The sequence below is a fragment of the Schistocerca gregaria genome, chromosome 4, assembly GCF_023897955.1.
Source record: "Schistocerca gregaria isolate iqSchGreg1 chromosome 4, iqSchGreg1.2, whole genome shotgun sequence".
Classification (NCBI taxonomy): Eukaryota; Metazoa; Arthropoda; class Insecta; order Orthoptera; family Acrididae; genus Schistocerca; species Schistocerca gregaria.
The window spans coordinates 17,059,618-17,072,999 of NC_064923.1; the positions used below are offsets into that span (position 1 = coordinate 17,059,618).

The following is a 13,382-nucleotide window of genomic DNA, read 5'->3' on the forward strand; positions in this document are numbered from 1 at the left end:
GTGATTAAGGCGAATGGCGCAGATAAAGCATTTGCCAAAGCGGTACGGCATAAGGTGGGACGAGGCAGTCTGAATTACATTTTATAGTTGTATTTCTCACATATCTGAGAGCCTGTCGTCGTCGTCGTCGTCGTCGTCGTCGTCGTCATCTTCGTCATCGCCGCCGCCGCCTCTTCTGCAGAAGTAGCAAATGGCCATCGTAGCAAATGCGGCGAGGGACGCCCTGCCTTCGATTCCGAATGCACAAAGTGTGTGGTCTTGTGTCCCAGTCTATATTTGGTCGGTCTCGTAAAAGGTAGAATGTAACGAATGGGTGGAAAGAGCATGGGGCAGCGGCTGTGTAGAACGAAAACACAATTCCTCAGGGGGTGTGAGCGTTTCGAGATGAGTCGTATACAAGTTATAGTTGGTCGTCAGTGACCGTGTGGCCTAATGGATCAGCCGGCGGACTTCGGATCTGAAGGTTACAGGTTCGAATGCTGTAACGGTCGTGATCTTCCAGTTCTGAAAAGGAAACATACCGTTTGATGTAGCAATTGAGCAGTACGAAACCGTCTGAATGTTGCTGTTGACCATTTTTTGCTTGGAGTTGCTCTTGAGCTTGAAACACACACAACAAGACCGGTGTTAACTAGCGAAATGGTCAGCAGAGTGCCGTCACCGCGAGTTTTGACTGGCACTTGCACATCTAAAACAACGTCGGAAAGTAACTCGTTCGGCTTTTGAGTCACATCAAGTGGTGTGTTAATTTTGACGCCACTAGCTCTGCATGTTGTCATGCAATTCCTTTACCTCTCAGAAATGATTATGAAATGAAAGTGAAGTACGTGACGAGTGTGACGTTAGGAAAACATTAGGCAGCATGGAGAGATTCTGTATGGGACCACCCAACCCAAACGAGTACTGTGTGACGTGCTACCCGGGAGGTATTCAACGAGGCAGCCGGCTACCTAAGTCGGTAGAGCGTGAGACTCTTACTCCCAGGGTTGTGGGTTCGAGCGCCACGCTGGGCGGAACGGAATTTTGTTCTGCTGCAGATGTAAATTACCGTTTTTCTGGTTCACGTGATGTAATGGAAATAGCAACATTAAACTTTACTTACGTCTCTGTCAGTCGCAAGGAAACTGTATTTGAAAGTGAAGGTGATTTTGTAGACATGTGTGAAAGACATGTTCTGAAATGCAAGTGTTGTTGTTAAGAGAGCACATCGGTTACGTGTCAGATGTGTAGCCAAGCAGTCATGGGTCGCCATAGCTGCAAATATTAGAAGCTAATATGAAGTGTTGTCAGCTGAAGTCTGATGATGCAGGCGACCGTAAGGCCGAAGTACGCAAGAGTACCTCAAGGCCGCGCCTCTTTAGCTCAGTGGTAGAGAACTGGTCCAGTAAACAAGGGGTAGTAAGTTCCATCCTCAGAGAAGGATGACGAATTTTGGAAATCAGTTTCGCGTCGTGGCCGTATAGCAAACAGTATCTGTGATGACGAACAATTAGCGACAGGCGTCTTATTAAGAATTACTCTCAGATGTGATTAAGGCGAATGGCGCAGATAAAGCATTTGCCAAAGCGGTAGAGCATAAGGTGGGGCGAGGCAGTCTGAATTACATTTTATAGTTGTATTTCTCACATATCTCAGAGCCTGTCGTCGTCGTCGTCGTCGTCGTCGTCGTCGTCGTCGTCTTCGTCTTCGCCGCCGCCGCCTCTTCTGCAGAAGTAGCAAATGGCCATCGTAGCAAATGCGGCGAGGGACGCCCTGCCTTCGATTCCGAATGCACAAAGTGTGTGGTCTTGTGTCCCAGTCTATATTTGGTCGGTCTCGTAAAAGGTAGAATGTAACGAGTGGGTGGAAAGAGCATGGGGCAGCGGCTGTGTAGAACGAAAACACAATTCCTCAGGGGGTGTGAGCGTTTCGAGATGAGTCGTATACAAGTTATAGTTGGTCGTCAGTGACCGTGTGGCCTAATGGATCAGCCGGCGGACTTCGGATCTGAAGGTTACAGGTTCGAATTCTGTAACGGTCGTGATCTTCCAGTTCTGAAAAGGAAACATACCGTTTGATGTAGCAATTGAGCAGTACGAAACCGTCTGAATGTTGCTGTTGACCATTTTTTGCTTGGAGTTGCTCTTGAGCTTGAAACACACACAACAAGACCGGTGTTAACTAGCGAAATGGTCAGCAGAGTGCCGTCACCGCGAGTTTTGACTGGCACTTGCACATCTAAAACAACGTCGGAAAGTAACTCGTTCGGCTTTTGAGTCACATCTAGAATGTGTGTAAATTTTGACGTCACTAGCTCTGCATGTTGTCATGCCATTCCTTTACCTCTCAGAAATGATTATGAAATAAAAGTGAAGTACGTGACGAGTGTGACGTTAGGAAAACATTAGGCAGCATGGAGAGATTCTGTATGGGACCACCCAACCCAAACGAGTACTGTGTGACGTGCTACCCGGCAGGTATACACCGAGGCAGCCGGCTAGTTCAGTCGGTAGAGTGTGAGACTCTTAATTCCATGGTCGAGTGTTCGAGCCCCTTGCAGATGTAAACTACCGTTTTCTGATTAACGTGATGTAATGGAAATAGGAACTTTATACTTTGCCTATGTCTCTGTCAGTCGCAAGGAAACTGTATTTGAAGGTGAAGGTGATTTTGTAGACATGTATGAAATCCATGTTCTGAAATGCAAGTGTTGTTGTTTGGAGAGCACATCGGTTACGTGTCAGATGTGTAGCCAAGCAGTAATGGGTCGCCATAGCTGCAAATATTAGACGGTAATATGAAGTGTTCTCAGCTGAAGTCTGATGATGCAGACGACCGTGAGGCCGAAGTACCCAAGAGTACCGCTTGGCCGCGCCTCTTTAGTTCAGTGGTAGAGAACTGATCTAGTAAACCAGGGGTCGTAAGTTCCATCCTCAGAGGAGGAAGACGAATTTTGGGAATCACTTTCGCTTCGTGGCCGTATAGTAAACAGTATCTGTGATGACCATCAATTAGCAACAGTCGTTTTATTAAGAATTACTCTCAGATGTGATTAAGGAGAATGGCGCAGATAAAGCATTTTCCTAGGCGGTACAGCATAAGGTGGGACGAGACAGTCTGAATTACATTTTATAGATGTATTTCTGACATGTCTCAGATCCCCTCGCGGTCGTCGTCGTCGTCGTCGTCGTCGTCGAGGCCGCCGCCGCCTCTTCTGCAGAAGTACCAAATGACAACCGTAGCAAATGCCGCGAGGGACGCCCTGCCATCGATTCCGAAAGCACAAAGTGTGTGGTCTGGTTTCCCAGTCTATATTTGATCGGTCTCGTAAGAGGTTGAATGTAACGAATGGGTGGGAAAGAGCAAGGGGCAGCGGCTGTGTGGAACGAAAACACAATTCCTCAGGGGTTTGAGCGTTTCGAGATGAGTCGTATACAAGTTGTAGTTGGTCGTCAGTGACCGTGTGGCCTAATGGATCAGGCGTCGGACTTCGGATCTGAAGATTACAGGTTCGAATGCTGTCACGCTTCGTGTTTTTCCAGTTCTGAAAAAGAGACATAGTGTTTTAATGTAGCAATTGTGCAGTACGAAACCGTCTGAATGTTGCTGTTGACCATTTTTGGCTTGGAGTTGCTCTTGAGCTTGAAACGCACACAACAAGACCGGTGTTAACTAGCGAAATGGTCGGCAGAGTGCCGTCACCGCGAGTTTTGACTGGCACTTGCACATCTAAAACAACGTCGGAAAGTAACTCGTTCGGCCTTTGAGTCACATCAAGTATGTGTGTTAATTTTGACGCCACTAGCTCTGCATGTTGTCATGCAATTCCTCTACCTCTCAGAAATGATTAAGAAATAAAAGTGAAATACGTGACGAGTGTGACGTTAGGAAACCATTAGGCAGCATGGAGAGATTCTGTATGGGACAACCCAACCCAAACGAGTACTGTGTGACGTGCTACCCTTGAGGTATTAACCGAGGCAGCTGGCGAGCTCAGTCGGTAGAGCGTGAGACCCTTAATCCCAGTGTCGTGGGTTCGAGCCCCTTCCTGGGCGGAACGGAATTTTGTTCCGCTGCAGATGTAAATTACCGTTTTTCTGATTAACGTGATGTAATGGAAATAGGAACTTTAAACTTTGCCTATGTCTCTGTCATTCGCAAGGAAACTGTATTTGAAGGTGAAGGTGATTTTGTAGACATGTATGAAAGACATGTTCTGAAATGCAAGTGTTGGTGTTTGGAGAGCACATCGGTTACGTGTCAGATGTGTAGCCAAGCAGTAATGGGTCGCCATAGCTGCAAATATTGGACGGTAATATGAAGTGTTTTTCAGCTGAAGTCTGATGATGCAGACGACCGTAAGGACGAAGTACCCAAGAGTACCGCTAGGCTGTGCCTCTTTAGCTCAGTGGTAGAGCGCTGGTCTGATAAACCAGGGGTCGTAAGTTCCATCCTCACAGGAGAAAGACGAATTTTGGAAATCAGTTTCGCGTCGTGGAGGTATAGCAAACAGTATCTGTGATGACGAACAATTAGCGACAGACGTTTTATTAAGAATTACTCTCAGATGTGATTAAGGCGAATGGCGCAGATAAAGCATTTGCCAAAGCGGTACAGCATGTAACGTTCCCTCTTTCTGTTTTTTTTAAGTTTGATATGTTTGATTGTTATTCTTTATTTCTATTATTCGGAATCTTTATTTTTATTAAATTGAGCCTGAAACTTACGTAATAAATACTTCGCGTGAAGTACGATTTGCAGCATGAACAAAAATTAATTTCGGAAATTTAATCCACTGAATATTAAAAGTAAAGCTTTTGAACAACGCGCGTGACTGACTAGATACATTCAGAGGGTACGTACATTCGCGTGCGAGTGGTTGCGGTCTGATGAGAAATTTTCATTGTGAAATAATTTCGTCGTAACACACTCGGAGATTGCGAACGTACATTCAGAGTAGAGGCACGTACGTTCTATCATTCCCCGTGGCCTGGGTAAAAGAATGGCAATTATTAAATCTAAGAGTATTTCTTTTGCATCGGACTAGTATTTTTATAAGAAAAAGAAGATTGCAGGTTCTGAATGTCTCGGCAAAACGAATTGGAAGTAATTTGAGCGGCCACGAAAGGAAAGTAGAGAGCACAATCACGCACCTCTACTGTTGAGCAGCGCCGTTTTGAAGATATTCGGTTCCATCTAAAACTCGCCGTCTCTGCTTAACATGAATACTCCATAGGCATGGGAATAAGGCTTGTTGTGCGATGAAAATAATATAAAACACATCTTACGTCTTTTAACTCTTTCACTTACCACACACACACACACACTAGTAATTAGACAGTACGACATCCCACCAGCCCATCAGAACAAAAAGTAGTCGTTCATACCAGAAATAAAAAACGAAGGGCGAAATTGTTCCTATGTCTCTCAAAGATAAAACGTTTACCAGATATTTCTCTGATGTGTCACTGGCACAATTTTTCAGCACCTCTGCGATTAAATCACAATATTTTCAGTTCGTTGACATCGCCCCCTTGGGCGAATTGTCTGAAGAAATGTCAATTTTGCGGACAATGAGCCCAAACACTTTGCACACTGGTAGTCCTTGTCTGTTATTCACACGTAATGGGATTGCACTGTCAGTGTCTCTCTCCCGATCACTTCATTCTACAAACATGGTTTTATGCCAGTTTTGACACATGACAGTGAGGACAAATCATTTATATAAGGATACACAGAACACATGTAAAACACACATAAACTTACATACTATACACACAAAATTATTACATCGTCCTTGACACAAAATCATCACATTTGGATAATTGTTACATCCTCCTATTACCTTCTTTCTTCTCTTTGTTTTTGTATTGTATACACAAAATTATTTTATTATTTCTTGGTACATAGCATTATACAAAGGTATTACATTGTTTTATACATAGTCTATCGCTATATAAACAGTCTTCTTTTACACTTGCTGCTCATAAAATTCATAATTCCTAAGTCTTTTTTTTTTATTAAAAAAAATTTTCAGGAAAGTCACATATTTATTAGAGTGTTCGGATCTAGATCGTGGGTTAATAGTCGTGTCTGGGGCAGCAAGAGGTGTTAGCTCTTGCTTAGAGTTGGTTCTGCTTTCCACTGCTTCTCTCTTCTACTCCACGATCTGCTTAGTGACATCCTTTCCGTATTTTACTATTGTCTCGTCATGGGTAATATAAACAACAAACAAAAATTCACATGGATTAATACTTAGTCTAACTTAATACTAATACATATATATACATATAAACAAAGGCGTTGTTCAAAGGTAACGTGGGGGCGTAAATCATGAGCTGGGGTAGTCAGACTTTATTTCGGGTTTCAGGAATCTGTGTTTCTACATGTCTTGGCACTTCGTTGGGTGTCCAATTAAACGTAGATTTTGCTTTGCATTTAAATTGTCCTTCTATGTTATGCCGTTAGCCAATAATGTGTCATATGCACATAACTGCACTCGCAACAATCAGTTTGGTGGCGCGCTGCGCGCCGTGTGGAACTCGGCAGTTGCGCGGGCCCACCGCCGTAAAGCGATGCCGCGCGTCTCGGTCCAAACTTTTCAGTGTCTCGAGCAGTGTTCACAGAGTTTGCAAAAAAAACCAACCGCACTTGTTTCCACTTGCTGTACACCTTGGCTGTGGGAAGGGACCACTCGGTGCCTCCGAAGTCCACTGCACAAATTTAAGTACTGCACTTCACTATTTGGCTAGCAACGGCACACTGTCCTATGTAGTGCACAAACACTTGTACCGCCGCAGTCTTCGTCGATTCACTATGTCTCTTTTACCTCGAAGGAAAAGGTTCGTGATATGAAACGTATTTTCACTTGTCTGTTTGCATATAGCTCACAGGTCACTGACACTGAATAACATTGTGACACTGTCCTGTCCATTCAGAAACAAAACTGTAGCTAATGATATCACTAGCTTGTCTTTTATGAAAAATGCCCACGTTCGTTATTTGTTCCAGCGATTTTTTACTGAACCTTGTCGGCGTACCTTTTTGCTCATAACATTTTTATTACATAAATTGGTAGGTGGTTGTGTTCTCAGAAAGTACATGCCTCTAATACTATATTTCGCGATCGTGACACTGTCTGATATCTCATAGAGCATAGGAGAACACGTTTGAGAACAACAGCATTTTTTTACTCTATGTCGTGCTACTGATGCACTTATGTATTGAAATAACAATACTAGGACATGAACGCACTATAAGTGCTTTTAGAAGTTGTCTACAAATGAGGCAAAGTTTGTTCATTCTCTACCCGCGAGTTACTATGTTGGAGGGGGGGGGGGGATTCTTTCATCCTTTCGTCACCCAAGTTTGTAACAACGCATGGTACACACACATCATAAACATAAAGGAATAAAATAATAATAGGAAATGAGTAAACAGACATAAATAAATCACTATACATAAATTGCTAGGTAGTACAAACAACAGATTAATAATGAAGCTTGGCTGCTGTGCGCTACTGCCTCTAAAGTCTGTGCTCGCGTATATGGTGTTTTTTTTGTGTTCATATTTGTGTTACTTCTTCTCCTTCCATCAAATATCTTCCGCTCAGATTGGTCAAAATATTATAAACACATAAAAAAAAATATAATCAATGTACTGCATCCCTCTAAAGTCAGCGTACATCCTCCGTATTTTCATACTAAAAAAAAAAAATTATTAAAATTCTTTGGCGTTACTTGGTATCACGTAGTGTGTTTCTCAGTGATCTTGGTAATGTTTTATTACGTCAATCGTCAGTCATAGTGACATTAATGTAACTTCATGACTTTTCCCCGCCGGTTGAAGTCTCGCAGTATCTCGCCGAGCGCCACCTGTAAATAAATGTGTTTGTTTCGGCGTTACCTCATTTTTTCGGCTAGTTGGCTACCTGTAACTTACCTTATACATACTCCTTTATTTTTTTTAATAAGGGACGGTGTTATGTTTGCTTCAGTTAACATTCACAGATTGTATCTCAACATCGTACTTGCATTCAAACATGTATATAAAGTTAAAAAAAAATTATCTGTATGACAGTAAGTTCACACAAGTTGTTATTCATGTATCCTATCTTTAGGTGCACTTTTCTTAGATCAAGTTACAGTGCGTATGGTATATATATATATATATATATATATATATATATATATATATATATATATATATATATATATATATAGTACCCTACACTTTCATTAGCAGTTAGGAATCCTTTTTTATAATTGCAGCATACAAAAAAAATTTAAGTTTGTGTTTTGTGCGATATATTTATAGATAAAAACTTGTGTTGTGGATACGTCAAAGACACAAAATACTTTCTCAGCAACCTATCGTGTACTTGCGTCACAAAATTAACCTTTGTACCTTAGGGAGTCCAATATTTTTCTTTGTAACTTACCCTGTACCTTACTGCCTTGATACACAAGTGGCAAAAAAAAAAAAAATTACTTACATCTATTTTGCTGTGAGGTCTGTGCCAATTGTTCGCTCCAGATACCTCCGTACATAAACTTAAAACTAAAATACCACTGTGACCAAACAAAAAAACATTCCGTCAAAACTTACAAGTACACTTCGTGTTAAACATCGCTAGTCAAAATGGCTCTGAGCACTATGGGACTTAACTGCTGTGGTCATAAGTCCCCTAGAACTTAGAACTACTTAAACGTAACTAACCTAAGGACACCACACACATCCATGCCCGAGGCAGGATTCGAACCTGCGACCGTAGCATCCCACGGTTTCGGACTCGGCGCCTAGAACCGCGAGAACACCGCGGCCGGCAAACATCGCTAGTCACCAACTGACGTGTATGTCCTAGCTTACCTGTGTCTTGCGTCCACGTTCACTGACAAATGTAAACAGAAATAGTGAAATGCTCTGATTCACTTAGCTGCATTAGATGTATTTTCTTTATCCTAATCGTGCTCGTTCCTTTTTTTTTTTTTTACAGTAACTTATTTTATACTTGTGCATTATTAGGTATGACGTATGATACTTAATTATAGTAGAATTTTCTTAAGTCTCTGTGTGCATACAGCCTTTTGATCTTACCACTGTGAGGGTATGCAAGTAAATAACAACCGTCATGCGGAATATGTGCGATTACGTACGGACGAGTATATTTCATTTGCCACTTAGCGTTTTTCTTAGCTAGCAAGGAAGATTTCACGTGAGTTTTGAGTAACACCTTTTCTCTGATTATAAATCTGGTAACACCATGTAGCCGTTTATCATAATGCTTCTTTCGGCATTGGGCCTGTTGTGTGATAGAGATTAATACTTGCCTTATTTTTTCATTTAGGTCGACGGGTTGTCTAGGAAAAGACGGGATAGGGTTTACCCATTCATTATATTCTTTCTTATTGCATATTAGTTCTGACGGCGTAACTGCAGTGTCGTATATTGGGAGATTGTTTACCACCTGTTCAAAAACGTTTTAAGTATTCAATCCATTTAGACTGCTTGTTGGCTACGTATGTCGTCATAAACCTATTCAATTCACGGAATATTCTTTCAATAGGGTTTGATTGCGGGCTATACCGGGATATCAGTATTTGTTTAACCTGTTGTTCTTTCAGAAATTTTTTCCAAGCATGGCACGTAAAATTGGTTGCGTTATCTGTTAAGATCGCCTGTGGTTTCCCAACAGACGGGAAGTAGTCGTTTAGCATACGTCTGATAATAGGCTTAGCTGCAGTTGTTTTCGTAGCATATAATTTCACATACTTTGAAAATACATCATATACTCAAATAATATATTTTACACCTCCCCTGGCAGAGGGTGAAGGACCCATAGCATCTATGCATACTAGCTCTAGTGGGTTTTTTGGTAAAATAGGATGCAACTCTGTCTCGCAGTTCAGATTGACAGGCTTAACCTTCTATCAAATAATACAAGTTTTCAAAATTTGTTGTGTGCGTCGAAGCATATTGGGAAAGTGACAGTACATATTTAATTTCTTATAGCACTTGCGGGCACCGTAGTGTCCCCAAGCGTAGTGAGTATGCCAAATTAAACTTTTCTCATATGCTTCGTGCACACAAACGCACCATGTATCGCTGTACATGTTCCTCCTGTAAAATAATACATCCTTGTGTAATTTGTAATGTTGTCTTATGGGTAAAGGGGGGTTATTGTTTAACTGGAATCTAACTTTTCTCCACCGGTCACCTTCTTCCTGTAATTTGGCCATATTATTGCACATATCCAAAAAATATTTCCTGAATTTTGTGTCCTTGATGAGCATAACTTTAAATTCTATGTTCTCTCCTACCAATTCTTCGAACTCAGGTAGTCCTTGTGGTAATCTTGACAGTGCGTCGGCGATTACGTTATCCTTGCCACTCACATATATAATTTCAAAATCATAAGACTGCAAAAATAACGTCCACCGCGCAAGGCGATTGTGTAGCAACCTACAAGTGAGTAAAAAGCTTAATGCCTGATGGTCGCTGTAGATTCGTATATGTTTGCCAAATAGATAATAGTGGAATTTTTTAATAGCCCACAAAATAGAAAGGGCTTCCAATTCTGTTGTGGAATACCTGCGCTCGCATTCTGACAGAGTACGGCTAGCAAAACTAATTATCTTAACATTGTCGGAGCTAGCGCCTATGTCCAGCTGAAATAGACAGGCTCCTAGTCCCGAAAATGAAGCATCCGCCGCTATACAGAAATCTTTGCTCATGTCAGGATGTTCTAGTATTTTAGAATTAACCAAAGCATGTTTTATTTTTTCAAACTCGGTCTGGCATTGAGGCGTCCAGATCCACTGTTTGTCCTTCTTTAAGAGGCCCAATAATGCAGGGCTATTGAGCAATTGGTTCGGCACGAACCTGCGAAAGAAAGAACACAATCCCACAAATGCCTTTAGCTGTCGTTTTGTGCACGGCGCGGGAAAGTTTTTTATGGCTAACAGTTTTTCTGGGTCGGGTCTTATCCCTGCTGGCGAAATAATGTGACCGAGAAATTTTATGTCTTTTCTCACAAATTTTGATTAGCTAAGGTTTACTGTGACACCTGCCGCTGAAATCCTCTGTAACATTCTTTCCAAAAGCTCTATATGTTCTTCCCATGTAGGTGTTGCTATTAATATGTCATCTATATAAACTGTGAGTTTGTCAAGAAGGTCAGGTCCTAAAACAGTGTCGAGCGCAGTTATGAAAACGCCGGCACTAACGTTCAATCGGAACGGTAGAACACAATACTGGTAGGACCTACCTGCAAATATGAATGCTGTATACTTCCTACTATCAGGTGATAGTGGGATTTGCCAATATGAACCACGGAGGTCTACACTAGTTAAATATTGCACCCCATGAAAACGCTGCAGCTGTTCTTCCAGGTTTTCAGCTCGGGTGGTTACTGGAACTATAATCTTATTAATTTCCCTTGCGTCGAGAACGAGTCTCACCGAATTGTCGGCTTTCTTGACCACTAATAGTGGACTGCAATAAGGCGATAATGAAGTCTCTATGATATTCCACGAGAGCATTTTCTTTATTTCTTGAGCCACTGCCTCTCTTTGTGACCAAGGTATAGAATAGGTATTCTTACAGAAAGTGTCGTGGGGCCGGACATCCATGCTATACTGATACGTCCTAATGACCCCGGGTCTTTCATCAAACACACGAGCATAGCGTAACAATACACTTCTAAGATCACCCTTCTGTTGTTGTGAGATTTCCGAGCATTCAGATATTTTCTGTTCAATTTCATGCTGCTCTACCTGCTGATACCACAGTTCACTCGAGTCGCTATTTCGTGAAGTATTGACCTATAGGATTTGGATGTGTATATTTCGACAAGCTTTGTCGTTCCTACTCTTGACTTTTATTAAATCCACACTACAGTTCTTTCCGTTAATATATAAATGACACTTTCCAGATTCCAAGTCAATTTTAGCATACTTTTCCCTTAAGAAGTCCATGCCGAAAATGCACCGTTCTGTCAACCCTTCTACAACTAGAAAAATTGACTGAAAAACAATGTCTTCAATCTGCACTTCGACCATGGTTTGCATTTTAATTAACTTGGATTTACCGCCTATGGCTCCTAATATCCGACAATTTTGTACTGGATAGGTCGGTAAAGTCGTGTGGATATTAATCTCTTTAAATAGTGCCTTGGACATCACACTAATTTTCGCACCAGTATCTACAAGGATATGCGTAGGTACTTTTCCTACTACGGCCTGTAAATTAGCTTGTACTATACCATCACCTTCACATGACTGTGGTTCTTCCTCCTTGGCCAATAAATCACGCATATCCGTTTCATCTTGGTACCTGAGCAATTTACTTTCATGACAGCATGGATCGCCCCCACGACAATCTATGGCCAACATTGGGGAGCATAATGAGGCCATGTTTAGTTTAACGCTCCACGGTTCATATCTGTTTGTGTTTCGTTTGCGACTTCAATTATGTTTACCCCTGACGTGCTGCTCCTTGACTGAGTATTTCTGTCGTGGTTTTGCCCTGAGTTTAGCGAAATAGTGTCACCTAGCGTTTCTGATTGATAGGCTTGGCTGTTAACAGGATATTGAAACTGCCTACTTTGATGATCTCCTGTGTGGTTGCGGCTAAATTCAGGCTGGAAATTATTATAACTATTTCCCCACTGGTTCCTATTGCCATTTCTGTACCAGTTACGTTTTCGGTCACCGGAATAACCAGAAAAATTCCTATCCCCGTTTTTTCCTTTTCTATTGTATTGCGGATGGCAGGTCTGATTGTAGCAGTTGTAATTTCCTCCCGAACTCGGGCCTGGCATCTGTGCTGTAGGGGCGCGATCGACAAAAGCCGGTCGCGATTCAGCCGCGCACGCTACATTGTTGACGCCGTAATGCGGCTGGCGCTGTATAAGCTGGTTCCTACCGCTGCCACGAAAATTGTTTTGATAGGCTTGATTTTGCCTAGCATCCTCATTAATTAAATCGATAGAATCTAATACAGATAGGAAATATTCGAGATTGTTCTCTGGTACTTGTACTAATTTTTCTCTGATACTGATCGGTAATTTTGCCTTCAGGATGCGCAGTACGTCTGTGTGTGTGACGGGCTCGTCCCAGAATCGCGTTTTGTTTAAGTATTTTTCAAATTACTTCCGGAGTGATCCAAATTTTGCATTGTATGGCTCCGGGTTAAACAGAGCTTTTCTCAATCTCTCTTGTACACCATGGGACCAATACTTAGATAAAAATGCAGCTTCAAATTGTTCTAATGTCTGACAATTTTCCGACATTTCCATTGCCCATAGGGCACCATCCCCTTGAATATATCCAGTTATATACTGTATTTTTTGCTTTTCAGACCAGGTCTTAGGCAACACATTCTTAAATGACTTTATAAAAATT

At 41.8% G+C, this 13,382-nt stretch overlaps 1 non-coding gene across 1 annotated transcript; it reads left to right on the forward strand.

Moving 5' to 3' along the window:
- The first annotated feature begins 4,373 nt into the window (after positions 1-4,373).
- On the forward strand, positions 4,374-4,445 carry Trnai-gau (transfer RNA isoleucine (anticodon GAU)). The gene has a single exon. It is a non-coding gene; the product is annotated as a tRNA-Ile (tRNA).
- The last annotated feature ends 8,937 nt before the right edge of the window (positions 4,446-13,382 follow it).